Consider the following 14,172-nt stretch of genomic DNA (forward strand, 5'->3'; position numbering starts at 1 on the left):
GATTATCTTAGATATGAAACGACATTTCTGCGTCAACGGAATTTCAGGCACCATGCAAATAAAAACCAAGGTGACCGGTGTGCTAAATTTACACCACTGCTTCATACATGAATCTTTAAAGTATTAAGTGCCTAAACGGAAATATTAAACTTGGGCTAAGTTTCTAACAAGGAAAATTTAAACAATTGCCTTTCCAAACTGAGAAATAACGGCTTACGCAGCGCACTAGAGAAACAGATTACCTAAAATTAACCAATGTTTGAAATCCAAAATCCAAGACCCAAGATCTAAGGTGAACTTTATCTTTTCACCGACATAAGACGGTACAAGCTTAAAAGGAAATTCATTCAAGCAGCATACAAGCAACGTACGGTGAAAAGTCTGATCTGTCCCTCGAGACGTCCTCTAATGGATGTTCTTTGAACTCGAAGATGTTTACTTTGTATTATTTTGTTAGCCGACTAGATCCCGGGAGATATCGATGGGGATTCGTACAACAGAGTCTCAGTAATTTCTGTGATAAAGAATGTGTATTTCAGCTGAACATTTTGAATTTGAGAATAATAACTGTAAAAGCAGCTGACAAGGCCAGACAAAAATGTTCCTTGGAACCACCACTTTTAGTTCTATATTAAGGTAAAACGCGCCTTGGGGATAGGTAGTTGGACTCTCAAATTTCTACAATTCTTTTCTGATCTACCACTTGTGGGGTTTAATTTTAAAGCATTTTGTGAAAGAACAACTTACATCGTCCTAGTCTTTCGAAAATCCAATCTTTCATTTTCCCCTATGGAATTCACACGGGAATGGCTGTCATTTTGAATATCAAATATCGCAAAATGTTGGGTAATTTATTTCGCTTGTTCCAAATTTTGCACTGTGACCTCGATTTTTTTTGTTGGTTTGGTAAGAGAATAATTGAAAGTTTAATTCAGGGAAGTTTGAGCAAAAGTTTAAGTCTTTCAATATCGAGACACATACTACTTTAATAGTTGGTATTGATTTATTGGAGATTTTGTAATATACGGTAGAGCTGCAAACACTTCCCCATCGTTTTCATCGTTTTTAAATCACATTGATTTTTACTTCAGTCTTTTCCCGAAAAACAATTAATTCCATGAAAGTTTGGTTAAACGACAATCTATGACTTGGTGAGTACAACGGAGATAACATCCTACAACGCAGAAGCTATATCATATGTAGTATGATAATCCTTCTTTTAGAATGCAAGACGTATCGAAATCAGTCTGATCACATTACCACATCGTTCTCAAGATGTACAATGTCTAGGGTTACTGGTAAGCTGGCGAAAACACGAAGACAAAGTAAAAGTATGAGATAGTTGGAGGGACAGCTACTGCATATTTTTATACTTTACCAACACTTTGGCGTTATGGGAAAATATCGAAAGAAGTAATACCTATACGGCTGTGTTTTCCTGAACAAGCAGCCGTGTTCTTTCGTTTAGAATTGGACGAATTCATTTAAAACAATATCATTGTTTGTCTCCTTGTATATATATATATATATATATATATATATATATATATATATATATATATATATATATATATATATATATATACAATGAACATGATTAATAAAATTCAGTATAGGCTCGATCGAATTCGAATTCGAAACGTACGGCACAAATTCACCTAGCTAAGCTGTCAGAAGCCAAGACCGATCGGTTAATTTCAATCCTTAAAACGCGGTTTAACGGAGCAAGTCTGTGCAGTCTGAAAACGCCTCTGGAGGGGCGGGAGAATTCAAAAAAGTTCTCAGAATTTTTCAAAGGCCCCTCCTAACAAGCTCATAATGCGTTCAAATCCCCCTTCAGACTTGCTATAATTATGAAATCCCCCCTGTAGGGAACTTGACAGAAATTACAGCTGGGTCGCATTTTTGCGCAAACATTTTTGAAGTGGAATTTGTGTTTTATCACAGATGTGTTTTGTGATTACACCTAGCTATCTGCCTTCCTTACATCTTCACTGTTGTCCCCTTAGCCAATCGGCTCTTCTACCCATGACTGTTATCAATCCTCCTTCCCAGGGTCACCAATTTTGCGCAAGGCAATAAAACGTCTACAAAGGTCGGGTACATACCCAGAATAGGTTGAGAGAATATTGTGTTCAACATTCTCCACGAATAAACTGGCGTGAGACGGGCCCAGTTGGACTCGTCGTACCTGTGTGTGGAATTATTGAATTAAAAGCAATTGAACATTAAAACCAATTCAGCTAGACAAATAAGAGCGACAGTCGGTAGATCTTAAACCTTCACGATAGTCGAGAAAATATGACAGGGCATAATAAGCCCCTATGATGGGGGATTTAAGTATGCAATGCCTTCACGTCAATTGTAAAAATAAACCGATGGTTCCCAGGAAAAGGAGAACTTTGAATATCTGTATGGCATGGGATGAATCTTTAATGACATCGCGCACAAATTTAAAGCATTGAACACTTCGCTAAAAACGCTAATTGCCAAGGAACTTAGACGGACGATATTTTGCCTGGCTGCGGATGCGGATAATTAACTTAGACTGTATCCATCCGTGTTTTGAGATAGGAATTATGATAAGAAGATATTATAATACTCAGGGATTATTATGCGAATATTAGCTGATATCACATCGTTTTCAAGTGATGTGTCTGAATATTTGCCGATACAGACATACAACTTGAATACAACGCGATATCGGCCAAACTTTATACAACGTTCCCTTTACAGACATACTTTTGCGATGTAATTTTCGACAGTGACAAGATTCATACCGTCTAATGAGAGATGTATAAAACTTGTCTCTGTAGAAAATTTCAAAAGTCTCGAGGTGATCATTAATATAAAGTTTAAGTAGGGAAAACATGTAGAAGAATTGGTCAGTAAAGCATCGAAACGGTTATTTAACACTTATGAGTGATGTGTATAGTTAGCGCGATTGTTCATGATCTGAAGAAGTTACATTTTACTTGTAATCAACATTGGAATACAACTTCATTGTGTGGCACGGTAGCTTACATTTAAAGTAATCTGGGAACTGTGATTTTTCGTCACATGTTCAAAAACGTTCGATTCTAACTTTGCTATTGATATAATGATATATATTGTAATTAGAGTATCCATTGAAAATAATTCCTGCGGAAGTAAGATACACTTATTCGAGACCATGGGCAATTTATCGTGAATTAAATAAAATTTGATAATTTCAACATGATGTCGACAACAGCATTTCACGTCGGAAATCCTTCCTGAATGCATTATACAGATATTAGCCATATTGTATTCCAATGACGATAGACATACGCCAAAAGTAACTGATCGTCACCAAAATTTGCATCTTCCACTTGTAAAAGTATCTTCTCACATTTCAGCTGCCATGTCATCTGCCTTGATTGACATGGTGCTGTTTCCTTGGGAATGTGATACTTTCACAAGAAAGGACGATTGCAAACTGGTCAATGTACGCTACGAGTTGGTTGGGACTGGGGACAAGGGCGCCTAACGCATTGCATGTATTGCCGGTATTTTTTTGAGCATCAGAAATAAGTACCCCTCATGTTTTGGCTTATAAAGTTAATCGTGCGAGTTAGATAATTTACACCAAGACTTTCAGAGTCAGTAGGTAGATACTTGAAAATAGCTCAGGTAAAACGATCCAAAAATAAAATACAACTATTCAACAAACGAACGCACATGCCGTCACTGACAAGGCTCCAGTGGCAAGAAATTGCATAAATCTTTAACACTTTGATATTTTTCGACATTATTTTTATTCTTCCATCTTACCATACCGTAATAAAATCTCCTAGCAACGAATTTAGCCCCGAATACCCTTTGCCAAATCCCTGCTAAATCGAATGCGATATTTAAATAATAACACATGAGAGCGAGGGCAAGATCACGATTTATTGCCTGCCCAAGGGATGGTGGTCATGATCGAAATACTGATGATGCCTACGGCTCGGGCATCATCAGTATTTCGATCATGACCACCAGCCCGAGGGCAGGCAAAAAATCGTGATCTTGCCTAAGCTCTCATGTGTTATTATTTTTATTACACCGAACAAGCAAACATGCAAAGAAACAAAAACACAAAGACTTCTTCGAGTACAGTTCGCCTTCCGAGTCCGGACCTCAGCGTAAAATGTTGTCAGTGCCAAGTCTAGGGTTGCCGCTAAAGTTTGCCGATCTCCTCGGTGGCGTATCCAAATTTGTTGCTTGCATAGTCGATGAACACAAAAATTGCATTCCTTGTTGCCATTTTCGTTCGTTTGCTGTTTACTTGCATCAAAATACCGTCTAACTGTGCCGGTGACAGCTCTGCATGACGTTTCGCAGCCATAAGTTGCCAACTGCAAAGTACAACAAGCGAACGACAATTTGTTTTGCGCAGAAAGGATGCGCAGTAAGTAAAATGACGTCATCCATGTAATATCAAATGCAGAGGGCATCATCAAGTTCGCAGAGGGCATCATCACATTCGCAGAGGGCATCATCACGTTCTTTTACATGTCACGTGAGTCGTGTTTAACCAATGGCAGTGCACGCTGAATGAGTGAGGTGTAATAAATCAGGCTAGCAACAGATAAATCCATTAAGCTAAAAACCAAAATATACACATCATTAAAGACAGTGCTTGAGTGGCATCCAAGAATAATCAGATGTACAGCATCAATGAATGTAATCTTGATATAGCCTTGCCAGTGAGCTTATCTCTACGAATACATGTTTTTATACATTTGTCGAATTTACCATCTTAGAAAGGATCGTAAGCGGATTAGGGAACACTTGATGACCCGTGTAGTGAGTATATACAGCGTCGTAAATTGAAATTTATGTTGCAGTATAGATAACCAATACTAAGATTTGTATTTGTTGGGGGTACTTTGTACCCGGATTCTGTATAACTGAAATTTTACCATCATGAATCACTGTACGGATCGAGAACATTCGACATGTACATCTTCTCTTTCGTGTATTTTTAGTTGTGTAGTCGGATTTTGTCGCTCATTAATGGCTATGTTGTATATAATTCATTATCTGGATATTCAAACTCGCAAACAAGAAACTTGTCACACTGAGCTCCGCAACCGTACTCATCGACTGTGTATGCGACATGAAAAACATGTACAGTCCTGAAGGATGAAAGGTAACGGTGACGGTCGAAATACCGTACACATGAATTTTCAATGTTTTTGAGAGTTTGTTTGTATTTTGTAAAACTGTACGTGTACGAAAAGATTACAACAGAAGGTTGACGATATTGATTTCACCTGCCATACGTGTCATATTATATGTGCATGTATATGCAATCGCATACGCGCTTTATAAGTAGTTCCGGTCCGGTTCCGGTCACAGTAAAAATATGATTTATGTATTAAAATGTTAAACACTGCTTCATATCAGTACTCTCTAAACAATAGGATAACGGCAATACAGACATGGCATGTATGATAATTGCATTGTTTAAATAATCACATTATTACATTGCCATAGGTTCTTTACCAGCACATATTAGTGCCTTACCCATGGATATTTACCCCTGATATTTGGAAAGAAGGTAACTCATTGGACGACAGACTTCATGACAAATAGACCTATCCATTTAAAGCTCCACAAGCTGTATCTTTTGGCTATTTTTCAGAACTTTTGTTTTGTGCTTTCCCTACACTTTCTGCATCGAATCCCTAAACTCTAATTAAATGCCAAGTGTTTACAACCTATATGAGTATAATCTACATTGTTGAAAATTGTATTCAAGTCTTGACTAGAATTCATTTGTAAACAATAAACAATGATCACTACACACATACAAGCTGTGTTGACAAAAAGAATACTTGAAATTTCAGCATGACAAACGAATTAGGGTCAGACACGGTAGTTGATATACAGAAGCAGAAAACTGAAAAAACTTGCCACAAGTTACAGCTTATATGCCTGACCCCAACGATTCTCATCAGCAGAATCTTGTTTCCGAAGGGCGAAAATTACTTAGAGATCGACATGTCAACACGCAGAGGGAATGATAATTGACTGCTCATCAGAGAAAGTGTGTAACTATGAGGAAACCATTTTTTGCATAAATGAAATCTGGAAATTTCAATTCTGTTGCCGCAAACATACCTCAGTTTAACGATATGACCTTATAGTGAAAACGCGACAGTCAATATTTGCTATTCGGCGGAGTTGAGCTCGTTTATGGTTTAAAGAGAGGTTTTATTTCCGCTATAAAGATTTAGTAGGAGGGTTAAGCTCTCCACAATTTTTGTATCATATGTTTGCAATAAACTTTGTCGCAAGAAAACATGAATTGCCAAATTTATGCAGATAGACTGACTGAAATGACACATATTTGGTGACTAGAGAATTTGAATTTTACAATAGGACTCAAATAATTTATGTATTGCAAGGATATCAATTGTTACGGTTGTCATTTTCACGAAATATTGCAAATTGCTTTGTCGAAAAAATGATGCAATGTGAGGTACATGTATAACCTTTCCTGCCACGGCCTGTAATTGTAAGAGAGATACAATTGAACCAGCCTGACAAATCATCATTGAATAAATATTCACTCATATTATTCAATTTATCCTGACCATATTTTACATGACAGAGCATGAAAACTGTTTCTTTTACATACCAGGTTTGATAAATGTACAAATGTATTATCTCAAATCCACTACGTTAAAATGTCACATTATTTTCACCTTCGCCATTCTCACAAACCTAACGCGGAGATAAAAAGGCCATTCCAGAAATATATCATATATTTAAAACATTCGAATAGGGTTTCGATCAAGAAAAGCACTCCCGTGTTTTTTCAAAACTTTAAGGCGGGTCTAATTTGAGCCATAAAGGTCAAAGCGATGCAATGATTTGCCATGCAATTCGTGGTGCATCTGTAAAGTTTATGAACGTTTCGGATGTGATTATGAGCCTTGTTTGATGGACATATACTGCTAACATTTAGCTCTCCTGCATGGCATTGGGATCGTTAAGTTACTAACGTGTGATGTCATAGTGTCTCTGTGTATGTATGGAAGTATACAGATGTCCTCGTGGGTTATTACAGTGTTCTATGCGGAAAAGCAGAGCGATATATATAATAACTTAAATTACTTCATGTAGAAAGTGATAATATATGCATGAGGATGGATGCAGATAATTCCTCACCTGTAAGTTTCATGCATCCTCATTTAGATTTTATTACTTTGTATATGAAGTAATTTGTGTTATTTTGTATTTGAAGTAATTTGTGTTATTATTCATATTATATATATATATATATATATATATATATATATATATATATATATATATATATATATATATAATTATGTTGCCATATACAGCCAAATCACGAGATCAGTATATCGATCGATTATATATTGTATAATATCAATGGACATCTTGTTATTATCTTTCTGGAGAATCATGCGTGACATTTACTTTTTCAGTCTCATAAATCGAAAAGCTATTATCACAGAGGTCATACACTTTGAGGTCAACTTTGCTATCGTTGGCTAATAGCTACACATATTGCCTTTTGCCTTGTCACCATTAAGTCAAGGACTAATAAACAAACCGTACCACATGGGAACTGAATGTGCTCACGTGTTTTACAACAGTTTCATTTATAGTATGCGCTTCACAGAACAATCAGATGTCTGTTATATCACTATATGTAGCAGGTTTCATCAACTTTCGCACAGTACTCTCAGAGTTAAATCAGTAATTACAAAACTTTATTTAATATGCAATTGAGCTGTTAATTAATTTGACACTGCTCAATTCTTCATGGGACAATTATATATTCATCAGAACAACATTTTTAGCACGTCTAATTAAATTTAATGCTGTAATTTTAGAGTTATATACCTGATTACAAAGTTCATTAAATATGCAAATGAACCCTTAATTAACTTGACACTGTTCAATGTTTCATAGCATTATTAGATATTTATCTGATCAATATCTGTAGCAGGTTTCACCAAATTTGGTGCTGCAATTAAAGAGTTATATACCTAATCAAAAAATTCGTTAAATATGCAAATGAACCCTGAATTAACTTCACACAACTAAATACTTTACACCACAGTTAGATATCTGTCGGTTCAGAATCTGCAGCAGATTTCATCACATTTGGTGCAGTTATATTGGAGTTATATGACTAATTACAAAACTTCATAAAATATGCAATTGAGCTATTTATTAACTTGACACTTCCCAATGCTTCTAGGTATAATTAGATATATATCAGATCAATATTTGTTGCATGTATCATCAAATTTGGTGCAGGAATTTCAGAGTTATGTCACGAATTACAAAAAATCATTAAATATGCAAATTAGCAGATAATTGACATGACACTCACAGTATCATCATAATGTTCTGACATTGTCATCTGTTAAAAGTTTCATTAAATTATGTGCAGTTTTTCTTGATATATGTCGACACTGTCATTACTGTCTCCCTAGGGAAACCATTGTATGGAAAAATGAGATGTCATAACTTCATTAATATGCAAGCCACACTAACCAAAATCTAATCAGTTCTTGCAATAAGAATTGGTACCTGTCTACCAAGTCTGACTTGAATCTGTTCAGGCGTTTTTTAGTTATCGTGTGAACAGACAGACAGAGACACACACACACAAACGGACAAACAGACAGACATCGCTATGACAATAGCTCACGTTTGTGAACAAATAAACTAAAATGATAATGATATTGACGTAGCAGTGTAAGAGGGTCTAAACAAGCATGATATCCACATGTACAGAGGATGATATTACGAATTTACATTTTAATAGTGTGTGCATTGACCCGTTGGCATTACCCGAACAAGACATATTGTCCAAATTAAGGTGCTGCAAACAATATAGAGAGAGAGAGAGAGAGAGAGAGAGAGAGAGAGAGAGAGAGAGAGAGAGAGAGAGATAGATAGATAGATAGATAGATATCAGGTGCAATCATCAGCTAGGTGGTAATACCAGTCTATCACAGAGAAATTATTTCTGCCAAAGTTGAAATATTGTCTCGCAGGTGGTCATACCAAGTCAAAACAACTATACCTGAAAGCAAGTGAAATGTCTTGGACAGTTACCTAGCTGTACGTGAACGTATATGGTATAGTGTTGTTTTGACTACGTCTACTCTATGAACTAGACAATGTGTCAACTTTCGAAGGGTTGATTCCTTTGTAAGTGACTGATATTACCGTTTTGCTAATAGTTACACCTGACAGTGTTGACAACACCTCAATTTTGACTAAATGACTACGTAGTTCGTCTTTTGCTAATGGCTCACAAAAATTACTGTTAATAACCACTGTAACAAAACACAGGCAAAAATAGGAGATAATACGTGGCACTATATGTAACATCCACATATAAAATATGAACGGTGTAACTATTAAAACCTTTGAGCCGCTACTCTGTTTCAGTATCCTGAAGTCCTCTTGCTAGCTATTCCCCGAAGGTGATTCTTTTATACAAGTCACTGTGGGGACCTGACAACCAGAAATACTCCCTTTCATGTTTTACTGATTTCTAACTTTTTTGATATTCGACCTTCATGACGTTAATAATTAATTTTTGCACTCTGGTAGCTCTGCACTGACTCACCTTTACTCTAATTACAGCTTTGTTCTCCCAATTTTAAGGTCGACCGGAAGCAGTGAGTATGGGGGACTTCGGTTAGGTAACGGATGTGTTCAGAACCGAACACGTTCACGCTTGGTCCATTGAAACTGTAATTTAATTTTTGATTTATTTTATTTACCCAGTTTGAAAAAGCAGTTACAGAAACACATAAAATTCAGAGGGAGAAAGTAACAAAGTAAAGGGCAAATGGGGAGTGGGGAAACAACTTGTCAGAGACTCCAAGTTAGCAAAGAGGGCTCATTATGACAATGACAAAAAGTCCTTTCAAGAAAAAAGAAGAAAAGCGCCGAATTAATGACAATATCGTAGAAAATTATACACACACACACACACACACACACACCACACACACACACACACACACACACATATATATATATATATATCATATATATATATATATATATATATATATATATATATATATATATATATATATATATATATATATATAATCAAATATATAAAATAAACACCTGTAAACACCTGTTACTGATTGATAAAATGTTGTCTGAAAGTTTGTCTGAAAGTTTGTTTGAAGTTATGTTAACAGTTTGTGGACTTACAACGCTTACAGGCAAGCCTTGCCACTTTGATACCTGGTATGCATGTTTTTTACACACACTTAACGTTTTCATATCATTAACAGGAAGGAACTTAATGACTGGATTGTTTGTAATCTGGTCGTAAAGACATTAATTTGCACCCCAGACTGGTGATAGTAATCTGTCTCAAGGCTTACATGTCAGATATATTTCGGTGTCAGTTTTCTGTTGTTTATCCTGTACAAACAATCCAGTCATTAGGTTCCTTCCTGTTAATGATATGAAAACGTTTAGTGTGTGTAAAAAAAATATGCATACCAGGCATCGAAGTGGCAAGGCTTGCCTGTAAGCGCTGTAATATGAGCAGGAATGTCGTTCCAAACTCTTGCTCCAGAAATTGAAACTGGCCTGACTTTGTCATTGCATGGTATGGTCGTAGGTTTCGAAGTTGGCAATTTCTAGTATTATAGTCATGCCAACTGACGCTTAAGTAATCTGATAATGTATGTGGTGAATGCTTTTGAATCAAGCTGTAGACGAAAGATCCTAAAAAGAATTTATGGAGTTCATCTAAAATATGTTAAGTGAACCAAGGAGCTTAGTGGTCTGTAGTTAATTTGAACATCATTGCGCGAACAATCTGTTTTGGGCTGCTAAGATACAGTTTGAGCGTGTAGAGTACGTACTTCCCCAGACTTCTAGGCCGTAGCTGATATGGGGAAGTATAAATGCATTTTACAAAAGTAACAAAATATGTAATGGATCTGAGTCTGAAAAAAATTCCACATTTCTCCTACATTATCTTCTTTATCTTATCAATATGATCAGACCAAGAGAGATGCTTATCAAACAAAATACCAACAACAGGAGCAACATCAAATTTTCTGATTTGGTCGTCACGGATGAAAACAGAACCCGAGACATTTAGTTTCTTACGACGGCCTCTAAATAAAATAAAATTTGTCTCACTCCTATTTACCGTTAATTTGTTGGAATCACACCACAAATGAAAATCGTCTAAGGAAGATGATACAGTAGTAAGGTCAATACAATCTGAACCAGAGTGAGTATTGGAAAGATTAAAATCATCAGAAAATTGAAAAAAGGTCCAGAATTTGGAAGATCATTCATATATATTAACAATAAAATCAGATCCAACACTGATCCTTGGGGAACATCGTGATGAATGCTAGATTTCTCTGACTCATTGTCACTAAGTAGTCGAAGATCAGGAAAATGATTTCAATAATAATGTAATTTCATTTCAACATCATTTGCTGGTTATTGCAAAGTTTTGGCGTTCTGTGATTTGCGATCGACGTTGGTGAAATCATATGACCATTGTTTGAAAGCTGACTGCCTTCGTTTCCATGTTTCAGTTTAAAGGGGAAAGTAGCTGTTAATTTTTAAACTATTTGTGTTTTTAATGCAACTTCATCTTCTTGTTCTACTGCAACAAGCATGTTGAGATAAAAAACATTCGGTTTGTCCACATTGCCTGTACATGCGTAAATTGCATTGTTGACAAGTGGCGAATTGAATAGTGGGTATTTCAGCATCTATTGGGAGTAGAAATAAGGACTTGCTATTGACAAACAAAACCTAAAATAGCGGATATTCATCAAATGTAACAGATACTGCCCCCTTAATGCATTTATTACAAGTTCGTCGCTAGATTAAATGTTTTGACTCGCATGTGACATTGAGTATGAGTGGGTGCTTAGTGTTAATTGTGCATGCAGCTGTGGTCATGTGGGGATTCTAATATTGCAGCCTTAGAAGGAGCGTAACTTAGCGATGTTAAGCCTGCTGCACAAGAGATAAATTAGCTGCGTAAAGTTCATATCACGGTGCATCCAATGCCTGTTACACCGAAAATAGTATTTCCCATTACGGACGTGCAATTGTCAGACGTGTCAATCAAAATGTAAAGACAGGGATAGAAACTTCAAACCTTGTCATATACTATTTCTAAAACCTCGAATGTGTTGTTTTGTCGTGACGACTGTGTTATATTGAGGATTCATATCAAATACACGTCTTAAATATCTATTCCAAAACTATCCAGTAAAGTTCCTTTCTTTTGATATTACTTCTAATGTACTCTTAGTTCAAGGTGATTTCCTAAAACGTAATTCATAGTGTATACACCGGACATGAGTAATAGCTTGGTTGGAAAGCGGTTTTGATGAAAGACTATGAGGTCACCTGGATGTACTGACTCACGCTCTGATTTCTTCGTTACTAATTGGAAACTGAAGGCCGTGTAACTGTTTAACGGGTAATAATATCCTATTTACGAGGCACCAGGCTCAAGAGGTAATGACTTGTTTTAAATTTTTGAGGTGGCAAAATCTCGCAAAATGATCTTATCCGAGACTGTAATATGGAATTTTGATACTCCTTAAGGCATAAATCGATGCAGTACGCGCGTATACATTTCACAGTCACTGTGTGACTTTTACCTGAAGTGGTAAAATTCTCACAGGCACAAGCTTACACATTGCCAATGTCTGATATAACACAAAGGATGGGTGATCAGACTAATATTTAGAAAAATGTGCGACAGAAGTCGTTACTCTGTTAAAGAATCTAAGTTGAACATTCTGAGTATGTTTATGCATTTCAGATTTCTTTCTTTTCTTTACCAGCAAACATGGGGCCGAAACAAAGAATAGGCATTTTCCGATATCATGATGCCTTCTGAAATTGAACGAAAAGGTATGAAACAGTCCATTATTATAATGAGGTTTTGGAAAAATGTATATTTAGCGCCGTCTGATTACTTTGCCTGATTTTGCTCACGTATATAAAATAAACACGATTGGAACTAATTTGGGATAATTGGATAATTGGATCTTCATATTTTTTAAATTTCTCAAAAGTGTTAGCTGCCTTATAGCTAAATGTTGCAATATTACAAATCACTCATAAAAACGAGTCTGTAACTTAAAAAGAAAAGCAGATGAACTTATATTTGCAGATATAAGCGACATTGCTTCTCCATACAATTATCACAAATAAGTTCCAATCGTGTTTATAATACCAGACTCTGTCTCGATAAAGAATGGTGGGCCAGCCCACACACCCCTACCCTGGCCGTACTACTGAAATCAGATGACAGATTCCATATAAACGCTCAGAGGAACTTCTCACATATTGATGTAAACCAGCTATAACATATTTTGCATCTACTCAATGTAATGTTGTCTATCCTGTGAAGCAAAAAAGGCATTTTCAATTAAAAGCAAACATAATTTCCAAAATTCAGTTCAAGCAATCTAATTTAAACATTTTAAATTACTCATGAATAGCGTCACATCTTTGTTCCAAAATGAAATGTCGCCTTGACTTTGCACGTCGTTTGCTCTATTGCCTACTGAAACTATATGTCATAAGGTTAAAAGCTTTGGTTACAGCATGATCACTGATGTTGTAGTAATTAGAGACTCCAAGATCAATATGTAAATTAAAAGAATTCTGCGAAACAATGCACATCTTCAACCATTTTACTAAGTAAGATGTTTTTACAAATGTGCAGCGCTGCAGTGAAGTTACGAATATATTTATCGCTGTACTAGATAGTAAATTACAATAACATCGAATACCTGGTATTATCTTTTAGATGTGAACAGGGTTAATCATTTTGGCTTAATGCCAAGAAATTGTAATCGCATCCTTCGTCTACAGAAGTTCATGAATATGATTAATAACTCCAACGGCTAAGTTCACAAAGTGTAGTAATGCTTCTTTAGTTCTTTTATTTTCAACCGATTACCTCCAGCTATTGTTGGCGTTAGATGTTTTGCCTCAATGATGTCTCCCTTCTGTGTGGTTGTTTTTGTTTTCTATGGTAATGTAGATTTACAATCATATTGTAATGAAATATTATTGTAAAGGAAGGCTGTGCTTGGCCTTTTAATTTGCTAATAAAATCTACATTAAAAAAAACTC

The sequence above is a fragment of the Ptychodera flava genome, chromosome 22, assembly GCF_041260155.1.
Source record: "Ptychodera flava strain L36383 chromosome 22, AS_Pfla_20210202, whole genome shotgun sequence".
Lineage (NCBI taxonomy): Eukaryota > Metazoa > Hemichordata > Enteropneusta > Ptychoderidae > Ptychodera > Ptychodera flava.